The sequence below is a fragment of the Oryctolagus cuniculus genome, chromosome 1 (assembly GCF_051225735.1).
Source record: "Oryctolagus cuniculus isolate XC-2025 breed Fujian yellow rabbit chromosome 1, ASM5122573v1, whole genome shotgun sequence".
Lineage (NCBI taxonomy): Eukaryota > Metazoa > Chordata > Mammalia > Lagomorpha > Leporidae > Oryctolagus > Oryctolagus cuniculus.
The window spans coordinates 69,249,217-69,265,406 of NC_142867.1; the positions used below are offsets into that span (position 1 = coordinate 69,249,217).

Genomic DNA, 16,190 nt, shown 5'->3' on the forward strand with positions numbered 1-16,190 from the left:
GAGAACATTCACTTTTCCAGTGACCTTCTTGGTAACAGTGTGCACATTGGTTTAGTCCCAACTTGGCCTCTGGGCATTGCTGTTTTTCCAGCCAACCTTTTTCCCTTCGTCATCGGGGACCTGCTCGAGCCCCTCTTTGCAAGTGTTCTGGTTGTTTCACCAAATGCTGCAGCAGACAGGTTGGCTTTTTGTTTTATTTTCCAGTGAGTTTCTTGGCAGGCTTCCTGGTCCCAAATGACAGATACTTTGGAGCTACCTCCAGTAGTTGGCTCGCATTCATCCCAGCAAAACCTTCTAGCTTTTGCAGTTGTGCCTGATGTCTCCATGGGCTTGGCTGACGAAGTCCTCCTCTGATTCTCTGCTGCCTCAGGATCAAAGGGAGTGTAGCGACAGAAAGCCTCACACAGTCGCTCATAGAAAACTCTGTCTCTCCTGTGGCACTAAAGCACTTCTGAGACTTTGCTCATGTTGTAGTCTTTTTTTCCTCTTGTTTTCATAGCCCTATGAGAGCTTCTTGATAACACTGAAACTACTGGAGTCCCTGGTCTTCATTAGGGTCCCAGTGGGGGTCCTTTTCAGGGAACTGTTCTTGGGCATAAGCCTGAGCATTCATGACTTCCTCTGGGGCATTTTCCTCTAACCATTTTATTGCAGCCCGGTAACAGAGCAACATTCTTCAGTATTGAACAAGATCAGGAGAAGCTGGCGACAGTCTGTCCAAGTGAGTCTGTGAGTTTGAATGATGGACTGCCTCAGATCCATCACAGCCTGAGGCTTCTTAGTGAATGAGGGGGTGTGGTGTTTCCAGTTTAGGAGGTTAGTGGTTGTAAAAGGCTGATACATGAAGGTGCACTGTCTCCCTTGCACCTGGACATTGTTATCATAATAAATAGCTCCTGGGTCTTTCTTAATGGCATCTTTGGGGTGCTTTGGCATTTAATAAGAGGAGGGCTGGCAGCCAGTTCCTCTTGGCACCTTTCTGTTGGATTGTATGGGGTTAAGACCGGTGGCTCCAGGATGGCTACAGTCTGAGGTGTCTCTAGTGGCCTCCTGGGAGGGGCAGCTTCACTAGAGTGAGCAACCTCTGGTGATGTTCCAGCTTCGGGGAAGTAGGTGGCCTCTGGCACAAGTGCAGGGGGTGCAGGTGGTAACAAAGGGTACAGTGGCAAATAAGGCAGGGGAACTTCTTCTGGCTCCTCCAATACAGTGGGCTTCTTAGTTTCTGGCTGGCATTCGCAAGGGGCCATCATTCGGGCCATCGTGATTTTACAGTTTTTTCTAGACAAGTCTTTAGCCAAGGTGGCCGAGAGAGAACTAAGTCCTGCCAGCAATCAATATATGGGAACTGGTCCGGGTGACATGGCTTTTCAACAATGACCTGGTATACTCTGCTGACTACCAGCTTGTCTAGAGAGCCCTCAGATGGCCATCCAACCCGAAGGAGGGCCAGTCTACTTCCCAGAAGGTTTGAAGTTTTTTGGAGTCAACTTAAAACCATAGTATCCTGAATATGTGTTTTTAAAATTTTAACCATACATTCTTTTTTTGAACAAAAAGATTTATTTATTTATTTTAAAGGCAGAGTTACAGAAAGAGAGAAAGAGCGAGAGAGAGAGAGAGCGAGGTCTTCCATCTGCTGGTTTGCTCCCCAGTTGGCTGCAATGACCAGAGCTGTGCCGATCTAAAGCCAGGAGCCTGGAGCTTCTTCCAGATCTCCCACATGGGTGCAGAGACCCAAGGACTTGGGCCATCTTCTACTGCTTTCCCAGGCCATAGCAGAGAGCTGGATAGAAAGTGGAGCAGCCAGGACTCGAACTAGCGCCCATATGGGATGCCGGCACTGCAGGCGGCAGCTTTACCTACTACACCACAGTCCCGGCTCCCACCATACCTTCTAAAGGAGCACATGTGCTCTGTTTGCCACTCACTTCCCTCCTCTAAAAAAAAATGATACTCACAGACAGGGGAAGAGGGAAGGGGTGGGTATAAATGGATGAGAGGCATACCCACTTCATCTGTCCTAGTGGAGACCATGGAACCATGGTTTGAGCCTCCAAGCTCCCTTCGGCCTTAGGGTTGTGGTTTCATCTGGGTGTTCTGCTCCAGTTTCTTTCTTTCTTTCTTTTTTTTTTTTTTTAAGTTTATTTATTTATTTGAAAGTCAGAGTTACACAGAGAGAAAGAGAGAGGAGAGAGAGAGAGGTCTTCCATCCGATGGTCCACTCCCCAGTCGGCTGGAGCTTCACTGATCCAAAGCCAGGAGCCAGGAGCTTCTTCTCAGTCTCCCATGCAGGTGCAGGGGCCCAAGGACTTGGGCCATCTTCTGCTTTCCCAGGCCACAGTAGAGAGCTGGATCGGAAGTGGAGCAGCCGGGTATTGAACTGGCACCCATATGGGCTGCCACAGCGCTGGCCCTCCTCCCTTTTTTTTTTTTCCTTAAGATTGCTCCAATGTCTTACGAGATTACTAAGGTGACTCTGGGAGTTGATTAGGCTCCGCTTTTGCCATTCATGGCAGGTCCTCTAAACCAATTGAACAGTTCCGTTGGGCGGTGCTCCTAAGACTACTTCCTATGCCCAATGGGTTCCATTGTGCTTCCAGGGTTGGAGTCCCAGCACACCAGAAGAAAGCCACCCCCCTCAGAACAAGTGGTCTGCTGGTGCCAAGGAAGTTCGCTCTACCACCAATGCCAGGGGCCCCATATCTCTGGAGGCAAAGGAGATAGAAAACCCACCATCCAATCTCGGACAAGCCCCTAGAAAAATGTAGCAGGATTTGTGTACTGAGACAGACACCAAGGACTTTTAGCAGGAAGCAGTCTTACTAGGCCAGCATAAGGCCCAGGTAGAATTTCTTTCCCAACAACCTGAGCCCTGAACAAAGAAAGGTTTTTCCTTATATATGGTTTTAGTCTCTTTGTCTTCCTTATATGGTTGCATGCATACATTTGGTTGGATATTCTAATGTTACATGGCATCCACAGGAATCGGTACAGTAATGCGCATGGTCAGGAATTCAGTGCCTTAGCTGGATATGATCTGGCTGAGGGTCTGTCATGGGGATGCAGCTGGAATGACCTCAGGGGCTGTAATCAACTGAAGGTTTGATTGAACTGGAGTGTGCACTTCCACGGCTGGCAGAAGGCCTCAGTTCTTCATCACAAGGCTTTTCCTCGGACTGCTTGAGTGTCCTTGGGGTATGGCAACTGGCCACTGCCAAATCAAGCAAAGAATGAGCAAGAAGTCAGTTGCAATGCCTTTTATGACTTGATGTCTGAAAGTACATATGTCACTTCTGCTTTATTTATTAAAAGCTACTTGCTGGCCGGCGCTGTGGCTCAACAGGCTAATCCTCCGCCTAGCGGCGCTGGCACACCAGGTTCTAGTCCCGGTCAGGGCGCCGGATTCTGTCCTGGTTGCCCCTCTTCGAGGCCAGCTCTCTGCTGTGGCCAGGGAGTGCAGTGGAGGATGGCCCAAGTGCTTGGGCCCTGCACCCCGTGGGAGACCAGGAGAAGTACCTGGCTCCTGCCATCAGATCAGCGCAGTGCGCCGGCCGCGGCAGCCATTGGAGGGTGAACCAACGGCAAAGGAAGACCTTTCTCTCTGTCTCTCTCTCTCTCACTATCTACTCTGCCTGTCAAAAATAAATAAATAAATAAGTAAATAAATAAAAGCTACTTGCTGAATCCTGGCATAATCAAAGGGAGGACAATTAGTTTGCCCCTTTTTTTTTTTTTAAAATTTGGTTACTTTAACATATATAGATTTAAAAAAAAAATAAAGGGAGGGGAAGTTTCAAACATCATTCAGGATAACTATTTCCTGGTATACAAAGACATTATTAATAAATTTCTAAAAATAATATACTATTCAATCAAAAGTTTTATAAAGTTTCACTGAATGTTTCAAACCTCTGGGAACAAATCATGTAGTAACTGTTTTGGCTGAGTTTTGCCTGAATAAATGCTACATCTTGTAAGTCTAGCACAGAGGCAGGATTTGTCCCACAAGGATGTGCTGACCACAGCCACAGTCATAGTTTCCAAGGAGGTTTCCCACCAGAAAATGTGGGCTCCGTAGACACCCAGAGAACTTGTGCCAGCAGCCTCTGGGCTTCTGGAGTCAGTGGCAACTGCACACTCAGCAGCACAGGTCCTGCTGAAGCTGGCTCTTCAATAGAGGGACACTCAAGGAACTTAGCAAGCTCTCTGTTTAAGCATTTTTAGAGCCTCATTTAAAGAGTGAGAGAGAAATCAGGAATTCCATACATTTCCAGCTGTGATTAGGACTTGCAAAATCAGATGTTATCTACTTTTTGGAGTCTGTTTCTTGCACTCATAATGGGAACACAGATGTAATACCTTTGAGAGTTCACCCTCTAGCTGACCAGCCATGAATATTGCATCCCCGAACAAGAACCCACTAGAACATTTACCAAAGGTGGGAGAAGCTAGTGCAATATACAATTAATTCCCTGTGTACGCTCAACACTTTATATGCTCAGGGCTGGCACTGTGGCACAGCGGGTTAAAGCCCTGGCCTGCAGTGCCGGCATCCCATATGGGCGCTGGTTTGAGTCCTCGCTGCTGCACTTCTGATCCAGCTCTCTGCTATGGCCTGGGAAAGCAGAAGATGACCCCAAGTCCTTGGGCCTCTGCACCCATGTGGGAGACCCGGAGGAAGCTCCTGGCTCCTGGCTTTGGATTAGCTCAGCTCTGGCCATTGTGGCCATTTGGGGAGTGAACCAGCAGATGGAAGACCCCTCTTTCTCTCTCTGGCTCTACCTCTCCTTGTAACTCTTTCAAATAAATAAAATAAATCTTAAAAAAATTTTTACATCTCATCAAAACAAAATAAGAAATGCCAGTTGCTGTGGACTCAGATGTGATGAAATTGCTTGTATCACTGTCAAAAGCATCAACCAGATTTGAGGATTTGTTCAAAGTTTAAAAATTTTTACAAAACCTGCTGTAAATTAAGACAAAAGTAGATTAAATGTCATTTCTTTAAATAAAATAATTCTTTCCATAAAAAGCAAAGATGGGCTTTTGCCTTAATGCTGGACAACATTGGCTCTATAATTCTTTTTTTTAAAGATCTATTTATTTGAAAGCAGAGTTACAGAGAGATAGGGGAGAGGGAGGGAGGGAGGGAGAGAGAGAGAGAGAGAAAGAGAGAGGAGAGAGATATGTTTCATTTGCTGGCTCACTCTGCAAATGGCTGCAATGGCTGGAGCTGGGCTGGTCAGAAGGCAGGAGCCAGGAACTTCTTTCAGGTCTCCCATGTGGATGCAGGGGCCCAAGCACTCTGGCTATCCTCTGCTGCCTTCCCAGGCAGCTGAATAGGAAGTAGAGCAGCCAGGACTAGAACTGGTGCCCATATAGGATGCTGGTGTTACAGGCACTGGCTTTATCCACACCATAAAACCAGCCTCTGGCTCTAAAATTCTGTGCAATTCTTCACAAAAAAATACATTCTTTGAGAAAATTGTTTTCCACTTACCGTGAATTTCAATATGACCAAGTTGAAAGGCAAATCACAATAAAATTGCCATTGTCTTAAAGTTCTGCAGACTAAGAGTTTCAGACAAGCCACTGTGGAAAGCAATGGTTGAGAAACCCAACAAAGCACAGAGACATGGCAAGGATACTGAGTTTTGGAGTTGGAGGAAATTGGTGTAAAAAGTTAATTTTGTGTACAATGCTTTTAGACACCCTAGGAAGACCCAAATCATGATAAGTGTTAGCAACCTGTGAAAAAAGCCACTGTAGCCAGCTGTCACTGAGTTGCCTCCATACCCGTAGCTTACATATCCAGTGCCGGCATCCATGTCGCCTCTGTGGTTGATGCCACCAAATCCTCTGTATGCCCTGCCCACAGATGTTTCCTCCTCTGCCCTATCCTCAAAGATGTGGGGACAGGGGCATCTCACTGTGCATGGGGCTTCCCATGCCAAAGCCAGGATTATGTGGTTTGGCAGCAAATTTCAGCCTGCCACTGACCGGTACTGGGGCTCTCTTCTTTTTGTTGGCTTCCAGGGCAAGAGGAGAGTCAGGGAAAAGCTTTTCTAGTGCAGTAAGAGCAGAATATGCTTTTTTTTTTTTTTTTTTTGGACAGGCAGAGTGGACAGTGAGAGAGACAGTCAGAGAAAAAGGTCTTCCTTTACCGTTGGTTCACCCTCCAATGGCCGCCACGGCCCGCACACTGCGGCCAGCGCACCGCGCTGATCCAATGGCAGGAGCCAGGTACTTATCCTGGCCTCCCATGGGGTGCAGGGCCCAAGCACTTGGGCCATCCTCCACTGCACTCCCTGGCTACAGCAGAGAGCTGGCCTGGAAGAGGGGCAACAGGGACAGAATCCGGCGCCCCGACCGGGACTAGAACCCGGTGTGCCAGCGCCGCAAGGCAGAGGATTAGCCTAGTGAGCCGCGGTGCCAGCCAGCATATGCTTTTGCTGCCTTTTTGTTTAAACCAGCACCTTGGGGCAGACGTGGCTCAGTGAGTTAAACTGCCATCTTAAGTGCCGGCATCCCATGTGGGCACTGGTTTGAGTCCTGGCTGTTCTACTTCTGATCCAGCTCTATATTAATGTGCCTGGGAAAGCAGCGGAGGACAGCCCAAGTGCTTGGGTCTGTACACCCACATGGGAGACCTGAATGAAGCTCCTGGCTCCTGCCTTGGGCCTGGCTCAACCCTGACCATGTGGCTATTTGGGAGAGTGAACCAGTGGATGGATGATTTCTCTCTCTCTGTCTCTCTCTCTCTTTCTCTCTCTGTAACTCTGGCTTTCAAATAAATAAATCCTAAAAAACAAAAAAATAGCACCTTGAAACTTCTGTCCATCTATCTCAACCTCCATGACATAGCCCTTCTCCTGGCTGCCCACAGTCACAGAGATGAGCCCTTACTTGAGGGGGGATGCCTATTCTTGTTAAGCTGGGCTCTTGGGGTCTTGTGATGCTTATTTATGATTGGCCCCTGTTCAGCAATAGCATCTGTGAGGGAGGCAGTGCTGGAGTGGAGAGGTTTCTACCACAGGAGGTGGAACCACCACTTAAGGCTTCTTGAGCTGTCTCCTCAGCCTAATCCTCCCCTTGGCTTGAGTCCCTGCCTTCAGGGTGTAGGGCAAGCCCATGTCATGCAGCACCTTCAACAGCCATGTGCTGTTTGGCCATCATTTTGGATGGCTCTGTGGCCTCAAATGAATTGCCATCAACCTCCACAGAACTGATGAAGATGGGCACAGGAACAAGACCACCTGGGGAACTAGTTTGTACTGCAGCCCCGGTTACAGCTGGTTCAACCTCATCAGGACATTCATGACCTGGAGAGACTCGGACTTCTCTTTCATTTGCTGAATCTTCTTCTTTTTGCTGGGTGATTTCTCCCTGTCCTCCTGCATTCCACGTTTCATGGGTGTAATGGCGTGGGTGGTGCTGGAGGTGGATTTGAACTGTTTTCATTCTTTGGATTCTTGAGCATCTTGGAAGGAAGGGAGTCCATACTCAACACTTCATGAAACTGGCCAAATGCAGCAAGATGCAGTGTTTGCTGAGCACTCTGTGTTTTATTTTCCTATTGTTCTCCATCTAGATGCCCAGTAGCATCAATGGCTCCTTTTTCACAAGGGTCATAAAATGCCAGAACCATCTGGCATCACAATGCCCAATACCAGGTATTCCAGCACCCTCCACAAGGCCTTGCCAGTGATGTAGGCAGGCAGATAGGATAAAATTCAATTAGGTTTGTGAGCTGGAAGACCACGCCTTCACCACACCCCTGTGTGATCTCATGCCTCTACCTGACCACACCTGTACACCTGTGGGGAGCAACTCGGACTAGACTAAGTTACTGGAATTAAGACTTATTCTATGCATCTGCTCTCCCACAATATGGCGCTGGGAGAGGAGGAAACAGCTTCTACACAGCTGCCTCCAGTTCAACCAATAAACTGTAGGACCTGCTCCTGATTGGAGGAGAGCAGCGTACTCGGCGTGTGGGTAGCAGAGTTGGGATTGGTGGAAGAGGACTATAAAGGAGGAGAGAGACAACATGCACCAGGAACATCTATCTGAAGGAACACCCGAGCAGCCCCCGAGAGAGCTGGCCGGCGGTGTGCTGCTCCCCCACGGAAGTGGGGAAAGTGGCAGGGGGAACCGCCCTTCCACGGAGGTGGAAGTGTCGGTAGCCAACCCGGGAAGAACCAGCAGCAAACCCGGGGAGGGCTGAGCAGACAAAAGAACAGCGCAGGGTCCTGTGTCGTTCCTCCACGAAGAGGGGGGGCAACATACACCCACCTGCCAATCAGGCTATATAACCACTCCCCTTTGGAAGTGGGAAAAAGGCCTGAAACACAGTGGGCCTGGCCCTTTTTCTTCTTCCTCACTTTTTTCACCATTATGGACCTTTGTTGTCCTTGTTGCCCCTTGCCTTTGGGGCATGTGGCCTTCGGGCAGCCTGCGCTCTCTGCCTTTGCTGCACTGCCTGTGATAAGCTGCTAGTAGCTGTGCAAAACAAAATGCTTGCTGCATGTGGCTTTTGGCCTACTCTCCACTCGGTGTGGATCTAGACTTCCCTTTCTTAGATAGAGCCCTCACTCTTCTATGCATTTCTCTCACTGAATAAAAAGCTGGAAAAACTTACCATGTCATCTGATCTACCTGAGCCAGTATTCAGGATTCTCTCTGACTTCATGGCAAGAACCCACAAGGCTTATTAATGTGGGAAATATTAATAAGCAAATCATTATCACTGGCACCTGTGGGTCTGTTGGCTGATGGACTTCTCACACTGGAGCTCTGGAGGCCATCTTCTTTTTCTAATTTTTTTTTTTTTTTGACAGGCAGAGTGGACAGTGAAAGAGAGAGAGACACAGAGAAAGGTCTTCCTTTGCCGTTGGTTCACCCTCCAACGGCCGCCACGGCCGGCACTCTACGGCTGGCACACCGCGCTGATCCGAAGGCAGGAGCCAGGTGCTTCTCCTGGTCTCCCATAGGGTGCAGGGCCCAAGGACCTGGGCCATCCTCCACTGCACTCCCTGGCCACAGCAGAGAGCTGGACTGGAAGAAGAGCAACCAGGACAGAATCCGGCGCCCGACCGGGAGTAGAACCCGGTGTGCCAGCGCTGCAGGGGGAGGATTGGCCTATTGAGCCATGGCACCGGCTCTGGAGGCCATCTTCTGAGGGGACCCCATGTGGGCATGCAGGTGCACAGGTCCCTCAGGACCCAAATGGCAATGAAACAGGATTTCAGCCTATTGGCTCTGGTCTGAAATCACTTGGTATGTGAGAGGGACACCAAGATAGCAAGGCATTTTCTGCCCATCTAGCACATCTGGGGGATCATTGACTGAGTGTTTCTCCAGCTAATGCTTCCTCCAACTGTTTTCTGACAATGGGGGAGGTCAGGTGGATAGTCAGGGACAATGGAAGCTCGTGTGTGTTTGTATATGTGTGTGTGTGTGTGTGTGTTTTACCTCAATTGCAGTGTTATGGACATGTTGGAGTGTCTCATAGTTATGGCAGTGAGCTAGATGGCCAGGTTGTCAGCCAGCTTGTCCAGGAGGGCAGGTGTGGGCTTCTCCTTACAAAGCAGCACTAGCTCCAGGTACAAGTTCACCTTGAGCTGAAGGCCCTCTGCCACGAGGCCAACCTGTGACGCTCCCTGGTTATGTGCTATGCCTTTGTTCCCCAACCCCTTCTTTGTGGCATGTCCACATTGTCAGCCCTGGCCTGGCTGCCACTGTCTCCAGTTTATAAATTTATAAATTTATAAATCCAGTTGGACATGGCTTTGAGGGTCTACTCGATGTTGGACTCCATGTTCTGAATGGCCTCCAGCTCCTCTTGTGCCAGCTAAACTAAAAATGCTTTGTCATCATATGCTGATCATCATTCACAAAAATTTGCATTCAGTGCATTTTCACTTCTTTTTCTATAGTGTCTGGAAATCAGACTTTTACTTTTCAAATTGTAACAGATTTTCTTGGTGTTATGAATACTTTAACTATACTATTGGCATCCCTTTCCCCAACTGCAGCCTATGAAGCCACTTCCTGCCACAGCCCCCTGGGGTCTCTCCTCAAAAGTCATGTGACATGTGCCAGCTTGCTAAGCCCAACTGCAACAGTGAGAAGAGGAGGAGGAGGAGCCATGGCTGAGTTTGAGTGGGCAAGCCAATGCTCACAGGGGAGATGCAGAGACATATCTAGATAGCAATTCTTGAAGGGAAGAATAGCAGAGAATTTCTTGACATATTTGCTTTTTTAAAATTAGTTTATTTATTTCAAAGTCAGAGTTATACAGAGAGAGAAAAAGAGGCAGAGAGAGAGAGGTCTTCCATCCACTGGTTAGCTCCCGTGTTGGCTGCATTGTCCAGATTTGCGCCCATATGAAGCCAGGGGCCAGGAGCCTCCTCCGGGTCTCCCACTCGGTGCAGGGGCCCAAGCACTTGGGCCATCCTCCACTGCTTTCCCAGGCCATAGCAGAGAGCTGGATCAGAAGAGGAGCAGCCAAGACTAGAACTGGCACCCATATGGAATGCCAGTGCTTCAGGCCTGTTTTTTTTTTTTTTTTTTTTTTGGTCCTTCTGTGTTTTCCTAACAGAGCTGTCAAGATAAGCAGGCCCTGTGTTAGGCCATAGGGTTTTGAGAATGAAAAAAGGACAGAATTGTTTTACTTGCCAACCAACGCATACTGGCACCATGCTGAGCACTTCTGTTAATTTTATCTTCACAACCATCCTTTGAGGTGGGTGCTTTGATTATCCCTACTTTGAAAATGAGAAAACTGCAATTCAGTGAGGTTAAATGATTTGCTCAAGGACACTCAATAAGTTGGAGAGGTAGGACTTGAATTTAGGACCAATATTACATTTTCTTTTCACCTACATAGTTCTGGTCATTCTTGAGCTCAGAGAATAATGTCACAGAATGAATATTGGATAGGATGTGACAGTTACGCAATTGGAGAGATGTAAGTATAAAGAGGTACCCAGAGGGAATAATCAAACTCTAGGTCTGCTGCTGCATCACTACCATAGTGAGCTTCTGCAGTTGGGTCTTCCTCCTAATGCCTCCATATTATCTGCTTTGAACACACTGGCTATGTTTTTTTTTTTTTTTAATGATTTATTTATTTGAAAGTTAGAGTTACACAGAGAGAGAAGGAGAGGCAGAGATAGAGAAAGAGAGAGAGAGAGAGGTCTTCCACCCACTGGTTCACTCCCCAATTGGCCGCAATGGCCAGAGCTGTGCTGATCTGAAGCCAGGAGCCAGGAGCATCTTCCAGGTCTCCCACATGGGTGCAGGGGCCCAGGGACTTGGGCCATCTTCTACTGCTTTTCCAGACCATAGCAGAGAGCTAGATCTGAAGTGGAGCAGCTGGGACTTGAACCGGTGTTCATATGGGATGCTGGCACTGTAGGTGGCAGCTTTACCTGCTATGCCACAGTGCCGGCCCCAACACTGGCTTTCTTTTTAAGATTTATTTTATTTGAAAGGCAGAGTGACAGGAGGAGGTAGGGAAAGAGAGAGACAACTTTCCTCTGCTGGTTCATTCCCTAAAAGGTCATAATGGCCAGGTCTGGGCCAGGCTGAAGTCAGGGCCCTGGGACTCCATCTGGGTCTCCCATGTGGATATAGGGGCACCCATCCTCAACTGCCTTCCCAGATATATTAGCAGGGAGCTAGATCTGAAGCGAAGCAGCTGGTACTCTGATATGGGATGTCAACATTGCAAGAAGTGACCCAACCAGCTGTACCACAGTGCTTCTTTGCTGTTTTTTTTTTTTTCATGTTTATGTCTTCATAGGCCATTCCCTAGTTCCAGAATGCCATTTCTTTTTTTTTAAAGATTTATTTTTTTATTTGAAAGGCAGAGTTACGCAGAGAAAGGAGAGGCAGAGAGAGAGAGAGAGAGAGAGAGAGAGGGAGAGAGGTCTTCCATCCGCTGGTTCACTCCCCAATTGGCTGCAACGGCTGGGGCTGTGCTGATCTGAAGCCAGGAGCCAGGAGCTTCCTCTGGGTCTCCCACGTGGGTGCAGGAGCCCAAGGACCTGGGCCATCTTCTGCTACTTTCCCAGGGCATAGCAGAGAGCTGGATTGGAAGTGGAGCAGCTGGGACTGGAACCAGCGCCTATATGGGATGCTGGCGCTTCAAGCCAAGGCATTAACCCACTGCACCACAGCACTGGCCCCAGAATGCCATTTCTTTTATCTTGTGAAGAACTCACACAAATCTTTCAGGAGACAGATCAAATGATCTATGAACTTTTCCCAAAGCACTTTCTGGAGGTTTCTGGCATTTTTTGAAGCTTTGTATTTTGTGCATATTCTGTTTTTAGTTTTTATTTCTTTGTATTTATTTATTAGAAAGGTATAGATGGGTGTCAGCATTGTGGTGCAGTGGATTAAATTACCTCTTTGTGATACTGACATCCCATAACAGAGTGCGAGTTTGAGACCCCGCTATTCTGTTTCTGATCCAGCTTCCTGCTCAGGCACTTGGGAAGGCAGCAAAAGATGTCCAAGTACTTGAACCACTGCCATCAACGTGGCAGACCAGGACGGAGTTCTTGGCTTCGGCCTGATCTGGACCTGGCTATTATGGCCATGTGAGGGGGTGAACCAGTGGATGGAAGATCTCTCTCTCTCTCTCTCTCCTTCTCTGTCACTCTGATTTTCAAACAAAGACAAAACAAATAGAAAAAGAAAAGCAATGAGAGAGAGAGAGAATCGATCTTCCATCTGCTGGTTTATTCCCCAAATGCCTACAACAGCTGGAGCTGGGCTAGGCTGATGCTGAGACTGGAACTCAATCTTGGTCTCCCAATCGGGTGACAGGGACCCAAGTACTTGAGGGTGCACATCAGCAAGAAGCTGGAATCAAGAGTATAGCTGGGACACACCCAGACACTCTGATATGGAATACGGGCATCTTAAGCAGCTTAACTACTGCAGCAAAGGGCCCACCCAAGGTTTCATTTATTGGTTTACCAATAGCTGTTATAATTGTAATTCCGGTGACAGTGAGGGCCTCCATGATTCTTCAGCTCTAGGTAAAACTGACTTTATTCCTAATTTTATAGCTTGCAGAATTCAAAGCCTTTTCTTGTATTTCTGCAGATTCTTGGAGGCTTACCTTTGCACATCATCTCTTTTCTCCCAAGCTTCTACGTTCTTACCTCACAGTCTGAATAAGAGATTCAGCCTCTTCACTGCTCTCCAGAACAAATCTACCCTGTACTTGGTACTTAACAGTTTAGAAGACTTGGCCAGCACCACAGCTCACTAGGCTAATCCTCTGCCTGCAGCGCCAGCACCCCCGGTTCTAGTCCCGGTCGGGGTGCCGGATTCTGTCCTGGTTGCCCCTCTTCCAGGCCAGCTCTCTGCTGTGGCCCAGGAAGGCAGTGGAGGATGGCCCAAGTCCTTGGGCCCTGCACCCGCATGGAAGACCAGGAGGAAGTACCTGGCTCCTGGCTTCGGATTGGCGCAGTGCGCCAGCCGTAGTGGCCGTTTCGGGGGTGAACCAACGGAAGGAAGACATTTCTCTCTGTCTCTCTCTCTCTCACTGTCTAACTCTCTGCCTGTCCAAAAAAAAAAAAAAAAAAAAAAAGTTTAGAAGACCTTACTAAAGAGCTGAGGTCACATGCAAATCCTTTAAAATCTCTTAAGAGTCAGCCTGGCCTGCCTTGTTTCTCTGGCTACTTGGCTAAATGGTATCCCCACATTGCCCTTGCCTCATGCAGAACCAGTCCTCACAATTCTCTAATCTCCTTCACTCTGAAGCAACTAACCTCTTGTCTCGTGTAGAGTAGTTCCAAGGCACTTTCTGCTCTTGGCCTCTCCTCCTACCCAAGAGTTTATCAAAGTGTTGTTCCAAACAAAAGCAATTCCTTTCCAAAAAGGAATTCTGTAGACAGCAGTTAGGATAATTTTTCCCATCCTTTTAGTGCAATATCTATTTATGAGCATGTCTTAGGGCTGCTATAACAAAGTACCATAGATTGATAGGCTTATAAATAACAGACAATCTCAAAACCTGAGTCGAGTTATCTGATGTGCAGCAAGCCAATCACTGACAAAAGGGTGGTGGAAGAAGGTATGTTATTACTGCAAAGCACAGAGCAAGGAGTTGGGCAGCTATTGCTTAATTCTCCAGTTCCCTGAGGGGTTGGGGTAAAGGTTCTTATGGATTGAAGTTGGAGTTGAGAGGTATGTAGGTCACTAGTTAGTCTGCAGTGCTCTTGGCTGCCTTTTTTCCCCCAGTGCAGAAAGAGGATTTATTTCCAAAGCTTCAGCTAACAAAAGCCACAGCAGTGTCACGAGGGTGTCAGGCAAGTGGCTGCAGGGTCACCTCTGAGCCTCAGTGTTCTCCCTAGCTGTGCTCATGCTGCTGGCCAGAGGCGGTGTCCTTGCAGGTGTCACTCACGGTATGGGCAGGTCCCGTGTCCTCTGGCGAGGACCTGGCTGGCGGGGGTGGGATCTCACCAAGGAGAAGTCTGGTTTTGGCCCGACTGCTGTCTGACTGCTCTGCATCTTCCAAGGGGACAGCGCAGCCCTGTATGGGGCTGGGGATGTAAGGCACAGGATTCGCCCAGGTGGCCTCCAGGAGCACACGCCACGTCCCCTGTGTTGCCACGTGGCTCCTTTTTTTTTTTTTTTTTTTTTTAAAGAAAAGTGCTCTTTTAAAATTTTTTATTTTCATCTTATTTTAAGGGCAGAGAAAGAGAGAGGGAGAGATCTTCTCCTGCTTTATTCTTTAAATGCCTAGAACAGCCAGAGGTGGTCCAGGCTGAATGCCTTCTGGGTCTTCCATGTGGATGGCAGTGACCCAAGTACTTGAGTTTTGTGATTATGGACGCTGTAGGGCCAGCTGCACCACTCCCTCCATTCAGTAAGTTAATTTTAAAAAGAGGTTGATTTGCAATCATAAAAGCAAGGCAAGAACACTTTAATCTAAAGGAGGGAAGCTGGGAAACTATGGGATGCTAGGACCTGATAATATCTGGTGTCTGTATCAAAGGCACTATATGGGATTTGGTTTCAAAAGCCCTCTTCCGGCTGGCGCCGCGGCTCACTAGGCTAATCCTCCACCTTGCGGCGCCGGCACACCGGGTTCTAGTCCCGGTTGGGGCGCTGAATTCTGTCCCGGTTGCCCCTCTTCCAGGCCAGCTCTCTGCTGTGGCCAGGGAGTGCAGTGGAGGATGGCTCAGGTGCTTGGGCCCTGCACCCCATGGGAGACCAGGAGAAGTACCTGGCTCCTGGCTCCTGCCATCGGATCAGCGCGGTGCGCCGGTCGCAGCGCGCCGGCCGCGGTGGCCATTGGAGGGTGAACCAACGGCAAAAGGAAGACCTTTCTCTCTGTCTCTCTCTCTCACTGTCCACTCTGCCTGTCAAAAAAAAAAAAAAAAAAAATCAAAAGCCCTCTTCCATATGGTGGGACGAGCGTGAAAGAGCTCTCCGGACTCTTAGAAGAGCATGAATCACATCATGAGGGCTCCATCCTCATAGCCTAATCACCTCCCTAAGGCCCACTTTCTAATATTATCACACTGGGGGTTAGGGTTTCCAAGTAGGATTTTGGGGGAATGCAGACATTTAGTTGCCTCAGCTCCCTGCACAGAGCTTGAGTTATAGCAGACCCTCAACAATACTTAATGAATAAATGAAATAATGAATAAATGATAGATAAGAATGTTTGGTTGAAAAAAATAAATGAAAGAATGAATAGGTTGTTGTGGGTTTTGTTTTTTGACAGGCAGAGTGGACAGTGAGAGAGAGACAGAGAGAAAGGTCTTCCTTTTTGCTGTTGGTTCACCCTCCAATGGCCGCCGCGGCTGGCACGCCGCGCCGATCCGATGGCAGGAGCCAGGTACTTCTCCTGGTCTCCCATGGGGTGCAGGGTTCAAGCACTTGGGCCATCCTCCACTGCACTCCCTGGCCACAGCAGAGAGCTGGCCTGGAAGAGGGGCAACCGGGACAGAATCCGGCGCCCCGACCGGGTGCCGGCGCCGCAAGGTGGAGGATTAGCCTAGTGAGCCGCGGCGCCGGCCGTGAATGGGTTGTTGTTAATTGACCTGATGGTTCCCAGGGATCTTTGCTTTGTAAAAAGAAGAGGCTGGGAGTATAGCCTTTTTTTTTTTTTAAAGATATATTTATTTATTTGAAAGTCAGAGTTACATAAAGAGAAG

The 16,190-nt window shown here is 48.4% G+C and overlaps 1 long non-coding RNA gene and 1 pseudogene across 2 annotated transcripts in view; one reads left to right on the forward strand and one right to left on the reverse strand.

The window, feature by feature from the left end:
* LOC149128460 (uncharacterized) overlaps positions 1-16,190 on the forward strand; it is a 53,502-nt gene that overhangs the window by 10,308 nt on the left and 27,004 nt on the right. Inside the window, exon 3 of one of the 2 annotated variants that reach the window (XR_016233089.1) lies at positions 8,841-9,253. The exons of the other annotated variant lie outside the window; for it this stretch is intronic. This is a non-coding gene — a long non-coding RNA (uncharacterized LOC149128460). Of the gene's footprint in view, positions 1-8,840; positions 9,254-16,190 lie in introns of those variants that run through there. 2 annotated transcript variants of the gene reach the window in all.
* LOC108178238 (interleukin enhancer-binding factor 3 pseudogene) lies at positions 6,705-8,396 on the reverse strand (annotated as a pseudogene).